Source organism: Cannabis sativa, chromosome 5 (assembly GCF_029168945.1).
Source record: "Cannabis sativa cultivar Pink pepper isolate KNU-18-1 chromosome 5, ASM2916894v1, whole genome shotgun sequence".
Taxonomy (NCBI): Eukaryota; Viridiplantae; Streptophyta; class Magnoliopsida; order Rosales; family Cannabaceae; genus Cannabis; species Cannabis sativa.
The window spans coordinates 27,341,809-27,349,536 of NC_083605.1; positions in this window are offsets into that span (position 1 = coordinate 27,341,809).

The following is a 7,728-nucleotide window of genomic DNA, read 5'->3' on the forward strand; positions in this document are numbered from 1 at the left end:
GATTCTCCATTAGGGAGGATTACTCACCCTAAAACAAAAGCTATGTAAAATAACATTAGGAGATAGAATGTCCTAATAATAAATCCTATTATTTAAAGAGTATTTTCTTCTAATATTTATTTTAATCAATTTATTTTAAATATATATTTATTTAATTAAAATTTCCAATTTAGAATGAAAATTTCTAAATATAAATTTTAATTTAATATTTATAAATTTTACTTAGATGGATATGAAAATAACATGAATTATTTCTATCTTAGTAATAATTTCCGATAAATATTTAGAAAAATATTCAATTTAAGGTGTTTCAAAATTAATTTAAATTAATTTACAACTCGAAGTTAATTTTCTATAAATACATATATTGCATTTCGAAAAATTGAAGTATTTAAGAATACAATTTTCAAAGTAACTTATTAAAATAAAATAAAAATAAATCCTGGAAAAAATTATTCTAATTTAATGTTGGCCCCGAAATTAATTTGTAATATAATTTTTCCCTGTTAATTAAATATTAAAGAAAAATTTTAAATATTTAAGTATCATGATGAAAATCAACTTAAATATTAATTTTCTATTTAATTAAATACACTAGAAAAAATACTTTAAGCAAAACCGATTAATATCTATCTAGACTTTCATTGACTAATTAATTCATGTTCTAATTAAATATAAACTTTAATTAATCAGCTTAAATGAAAAAATCTATTTGATTTTAAGTTGGTCCAAAATTAAAATCAATAATTTTCTTTTTTAATCTATTTTTTAAATATAATTCGAAATTTCGAATCTAAGAAATGCAATTTCGAAATTATTGAGAAAAGATTAATAAAATAAGATAAAATTATATTTTGAAAATTATAAAAGTTATTTTGAAATAAGATTTCTAAATTAGAATAATTTTCTATTTAATTAAATATCATGAAAATAACAATATTTAAGTGTCATGATGAAAATCAACTTAGATATTGAATTTTTCAATTTAATTAAATACATAAAATTCAAGAAATAAATAATTAAGTATAGAGGAGAATTAATTATTAATTCTAGTTTAATACTAGGAAAAATATACTTAACTTAGATTGTACCAAAATTAAGTGCTAAACAATTAATTTCACAATCTATGATATTTTTCTAATTAAATATTAGAAAAAATAACTAGTTCTAGAAATAACTATCTAGAATAATTTCATTTACTAAGTGTTTTCTAAAATTAACTTTAAAATATTAAATGAAAAATTAAATTTCATATATTTTCAAAGTTAATTATGTTGCTAATTCAATTTTAATTAGGTTAGACTAATATACTTAACCTAATACAATTATTTAAATAAGGAAAATGAGCCTTCACATGATTAGAGGTGATTCATGTGAGGGGAGAAGTTTGGAAGTTCAGTATACAGTACCCACTTCTCTTGGCCCTCAGCTCTCACACAAGGCCCAAAAGAGAGGAATTTAACCTTTAAATAAACAATTATTATTCATTGAATAAGCCCGAATCTGAGTGGGCCAAAATAAATTTGCTTATGTCAAAATTTATTTTAGCAACCTAGTCCATTTACTTAGTAGAACTTAAATGAGCTTCCTATATGCATCTAAGCCCAATAAACGAACATATAGGCTCACACCGAATCCAAATGATTTGGATGGGCCCTATCATATTGCTTGGTTTAGAGAGATGAAAGAAATTTCCAAAAATTTACTTTATTGCAAATTATTTATAAGATCTATTGACAATTGGACTATGATTAAAATCGAATCATGTTGGATTTGTAAACAAGTTAATGTTAGGGCCCCAGATCAAATAAATAATAGGTTTGTAAAAAAAGTGTATATCAATATATAAACAAACAATACAAACAAATAACTCATCTAGAATATACGGAAAGTAAGCTAAACTCTGTCAATTTTAAAATTTAAAATAAAATAAAATTTTAAAATAAATATCTTAACTAGAATTCAAATTTAGGTTGTTAGAGAATATTCGAAAAAATTCAAAATTCAACAAACTCCTAAATTTCTTAAATTCTAACAAAAAATCAAAAACATATCTAAGCAAATTTTCAAATATTAAGTTTATTCAAAATTTAAATTTGTTAAAATTTCTAATAAGATAATATAATAAAATAACTTGAATTTTTTATTTAGATATTTCATTATTATATTCTAGAATCTTATAATTTAATAAATTTAAATATTACATAAATAAACTAATTGAAAAAATAAGATATTTTATATGGTTAGAATTTTTTTTAAAAAAATTAGTTTGAAAAAATTATGGATTTGAAACCACAAAATATCTATTCAAACTAAACTAACAAATTTTTCAAATCTTCATGTTATTTTGCCAAAATATAATTTTAATAAAAAATAAAAAAGGTCTAATAAGATAAAAATGTTAAACCTAACATATTCCTAATCTTATAATTTTAATTAATAAAATATATTTTGAAAATAACAAATTTGAAAAAAAGAATGTAATCTGATTAGCAAATTTTGAAATTAGTACAAGATTATTTTTAAAAGATAATATTTTAATATCAAAGTAAGATCATTCAAATTTAAAAAAAAAAAATATATCAGATCTTATAATTAAAATAAATAAAAAAAATCTAAAATTTCAAAATTAACCATAAGGCTCCTTTGTGAGTAATCAAATTTTCAAAATTCAAATCCTACTAATATCAGAAACTAATTTTAATTAATGAAAAAATTAATAAAAATTAATTTTATTCTGACAATTAGATTTTTAATTGAAAATTCATATTCTACACAAAATATTTACCAAAAATTAACTTTTGTTTCAATGAAAAACGATTTTTGAATCAAAAAGTATGACGAAAACAAGTTTGAGGCACATCGGTATGCATTGCATGCCTTTGTCTTGTAAATGCAAGGAAACGACCGAGTATCAAGGCTGCATGCAGCCTACCTGACCGAGGGACACGGGCATGCTTCAGACATGCACATTTGTACGAAGCGTTTTTGTAGAGCGAGCCCGAGCACCGTGCGCGCGCGTGTGACACTCGAAACCTAATATTTTCATTCAACCAAAAATCATAACTAATTCATAAAAAATCCAAATTGGGTTCTGTAAAAGCCTAAATTTATTATTTTTTTGTCTATTTTCCAGAAAAAATAATTGCAGATCAAAATAAAAAATATTTTAGTAACATATATTACGATTTTTAAACTATCATCAAATAAGCACATAAACCACATGAAACCATCCAAATCAACATATAACATCGTTTTAATTCATATTTCATGAAAGTAAATCATTACCATGGCTCTGAGGCCAGTTGTTGGAAATATTTTACCGGGGATCTAGATTTACTAACAAGTATGTTTCATTAACATCCTAATATGAATTCTAAAACAATGAAAATAAACACATAATACAGTTTAGTAAACCTGACATTGGGTGCAGCGGAATATAATGACTCCTTCCATTCAGATCTCTAGCCCTTGATTCCTTTCTGTAGTAGAGCATCACCAAGATACGAGCACAGATCTCTTTCTCTCCTTCCTTTGATGCTGATTCTCCTTCTTGTTGTTTAGAATCTCCTGCGATCCCATACACACTTTATGATTGAGATACCAACTTGATGTGTGTAGGCACTCACTCATTCACTCAAGGTTTTCGAAAATAAAGAAGAGAAGAAGAGGGATGTAGTTTAAAACTATAGAGAATAGGAGGCTCCATTTCATTGACAAAGTTAACGAAAGTTTAGTGTGAATAAGAGCCATCTAACTATCTGTTATAGGTAACCACCTAAGTTTAGGTTAGAACTATTTGGCATTAAAATAATGAAAAAAATAAATGATAAAATACACTAAGTGTAAATGGATTGTAGATTAGGCCCACTTTGCAATTGTGCCATTTTTATGTCATTTTCCATCCCGTTTCTCCTAAACGCCAATTTTCCAATTTAACCATATAAATATAATTCTAATTATTTATTAATGAAAAATTAACTATTAAATAACATTGTCATTTAATATATTTATTAATTAGACATATAAAGTCTCTTAATTAATAAATAAACCTGGAATCTCTTTTCTTTCCAATTTCTCCCTTGCTTAGTAGAAATTCATAAAAGTATTCCGTCCGACTTTAGAATTATAATTGATTAATCGAAATCGGTTAACTGAGTCTTACAAGCGGTATGGTCTCGGCTAGTATGGGGAGTTGTGTCTATATATACGAGCTTCCAATAAGCAGATCAAGAATTTATATCTTAAATTCAACGACTTGTCAATTCTTGATTGAATCCACGCATAGAACTTAGAATTGCCGCTCTCGGTATATAGAACGCTCTGTATGTTCCACGATATAGATACGTCATTAGTTATCCATTGTTATAATCCTAATTTGATCAATGATCTCTCTATACTCTGTGATATTATTTAGCACCGTAAAGGGATTAGATTACCGTAACACCCCACAATGTATTTTGTCCTTAAAACACTTAACCCGAAGTATAAATGATATTTCAGCTAAGTGAAATGAGTACTCCACCATTTATTTTCGTTTGGTCAAGCTCGAAGGAAATCATCACTTACTTTCTATTTGTCAGATAGAAGCTATAGATTCCATATTTATGTTAGCGCTCCCACTCAATTGCCTTATCATGTTCTCAAAATGTACGTATCGACGACACAAAAGTAAAACTAACAAATCAAAGAACATGTATAATACTCTTGAGATCGAACTTCAAACATGCTCGGGATTAAGATCATTTGATCTAGGATCAATGATTGATATTGAATTGAATAGATGTTACAGTAAATTTAATATATCTAATCAAAGTTCAATATACGGCCCACCCAGATGTATGCACAAAATACATCAGATGTTGGTAAACTTTGCCAATGCAGAAAGGACATAACACTTATCGAAGGTGTAAGAATACCTATTGCGATTATCATGTCAGTCCTAGGTAAGTGTTAAACAAATCGGGGAATAAACTTTCGAACATATAAATAAGATTATATTCCTTTGTCTTGCAGCACTTCATAATCATTAACAAATTCATATATTCAGACTTAAATGGGAGTCATACATTATGTACATATAATCATGAAATAAATCATGTGAACCATACGACATTAAATGTTATTTACAGTCTTTATTAATAAGTAAATGCGATTATATTGAAATGGGTTTTATTTAGGATACAAAGCTCAACGAGCTTGCACGAATAGGCGATACGATACAAGATTATGGAGATTAAAGCATCGTTTGATTAGGCAACGTGATGTTATGAAGATGGTTGCTTTATGAGGTAACGGATATATTATTTATATGAAGCTAAATGAATATGAATTCTTTTATTGGTATAATGGTTTTGTATTACTAAATATTTGTATACGATGTTTATTAAGTGGCAGATGGAAGTAGTGATTTGGATTTTATTTTATGAACAATGTGTGATGGTTTGACTGCTGTGTGTATAAATGATAACATTCGGATAATAAAGTATATGATTGTTATTATTACTTTTCTTGTTGTGTCCTTGTGACTCACGGGTGCTATGTAGTGCAAGTTAATGTAAAGAAAAGCTAGATCAACCATGAGGTAATGGTCTGCTCAGCCAATGTACATATTGACCTCAGAAGCCCGCAGATGTAGGGTTTCCAGGAGTTGTTTTGGACTGGTTGTATACATTGTATATTTTGATTTTGTGTGTTTAAATGGTTGTCGTATATATTTCCTTAGCAAAACTTTTTATAACGGGGATCCCGGAACACACTTTTATCTTAGTTATAATGTCATTTTTAGTATTTCATTTTAGTCGAGTTTTTAATATTATCACGGTTTTTTAATAATTAATTATTCTATTAGTATTAAACTAGTTTATAAAATCACGCACGTGGCGTCACCTATAGATTTAGGGTGTTACAACTTAGTATCGAGTAGCCATGGTTTTAAAGGTCACGAAGATTGGTCGAATATGTACATTTGTTGAGGGGCAATTCGACTCATTTGTATATAGTAAGTGTTTATATTATTTGCTTTATTGGATTACATGCCTAAGCTATTATAAAGTATGTTGGAAAGTAGGAATCTTGATAATTTTTGATAAGAATATATGTATGAGATTATGCATATTGATATTTATATATGTGCGAGTTCTAAATGGTTAGAAGATGTGGATTAAATGTGAGATAAGTTAAGCGGTAAGAGCAATCAAATGATGAAGTTAGCAAGGTATACGGAAGCTCGGGGCAAATGATAAGGAAGAGAATTCTTCATTGCCGTAATGTTTAAAAGAACATGTAAATTCTATTATACGGGATATGATTGAAAAATAAGGGAAAATAGATGGAGATCATGAAAGAACAATAGAGGCTAAATGCTGTGCTCTATTATTGTAATGCAAACACTTCCTGTTGTACCACTTTATATGTGATGGAATTTATGAAGCCAACTTACTATTAGATCGAGGAATAAAAGAAACTAAATGAACCACCAATTATGGGGAGTAAGAGATAAAAAGTTCCGGAGTGGTCAAGATAGCAGTTAATGTGAGAATAAAAAATTGTGACATTGTCCACAGTGTTCGAGATGTTTTAAAAGGTGCCATTTGAACCAAATGTAGAGCAGGATCTTGTTTCCTTATGGGAATGAGTGGGTCATTTTGAAAAGATTTTACATGTAGTTAAGAAAGAATGATGTTAAAGATAAAAGTGTATGAGTCCTTGTAGAGTATTTAGTTATGACTTAAGGGGACTAAGTGTCGGTCCTTTAGTGACTCGATTAGAATTTATGAGAAATATTATAATTGCTTTGTTCATGTTAGCATTAAACATTATACTCTCGGTTGGGGCGACATCGAAAGATCTAATGGACTGTGGCCATGTATGTTATTTAGTGGTAGTTCATCTAACGGGGTAAAAAAAATGACAATATGAGTTAAATTTCTTGGTAATCCCAAGTGGAATATAGGACATGACTAGTTAATGGAAACGCCGATCTAATTGATTCAAATAACAAAATCTTTTGTTTAAAAGTGATACGCATTGTAGCAAAGTTGGGATGAATTTGTAGATGAGTAGTCGGAATACTAGGTGAATTCAAGGCGATGATTACGTAGTAATTTTGAGATTATGTAGGCGTGGGACTACCTATGTTAGCAAGAAGCATCATGTTTTGATAGCCTACCATGAGGGAACAACATGGTTGAGTTTCCTTGACTTGGGGTGATTTCATTTAGAAAATTTCCCCATGAAGCGTGCGAGTGAAAGCAAAAAAAAATGTTAGAAGCTCTTGGATTGGTCTGTGGGGCCAGTCATTTGTCCGAGGAAGCGACTAGAGTGATGCCCTCATGTCTAAGAGCCATCCTTCTGTGGGAGTAAGGGCCCCGATGAAGGCACGAAGGGGAGACGTGCAATCCGGGGTAACAGCTGCAAAGAACATCGGGAAGAGTAGTGGTATCACTTTAAGGTAAAGAAGATTACTTGAATTACTTAAGATAATACGGTAATGATGGAGAGTACTTCATAATTGTTAGGATAGTCAATATAGTATATAAGGAGACCATTGAAATTACGGGAAAAGATTAATTTATTGAGCAATTATAAAAAGGCATACTCACCCAGGAATGGAGAAAAGCTTATGAATGTTGTTATCAACATTTAACCATCGTTATAGTATCAATAATCAAAGATCCTTTATAGATGATTTACATAGAGTAGGAATAAATTTTTACCGTTTCACTC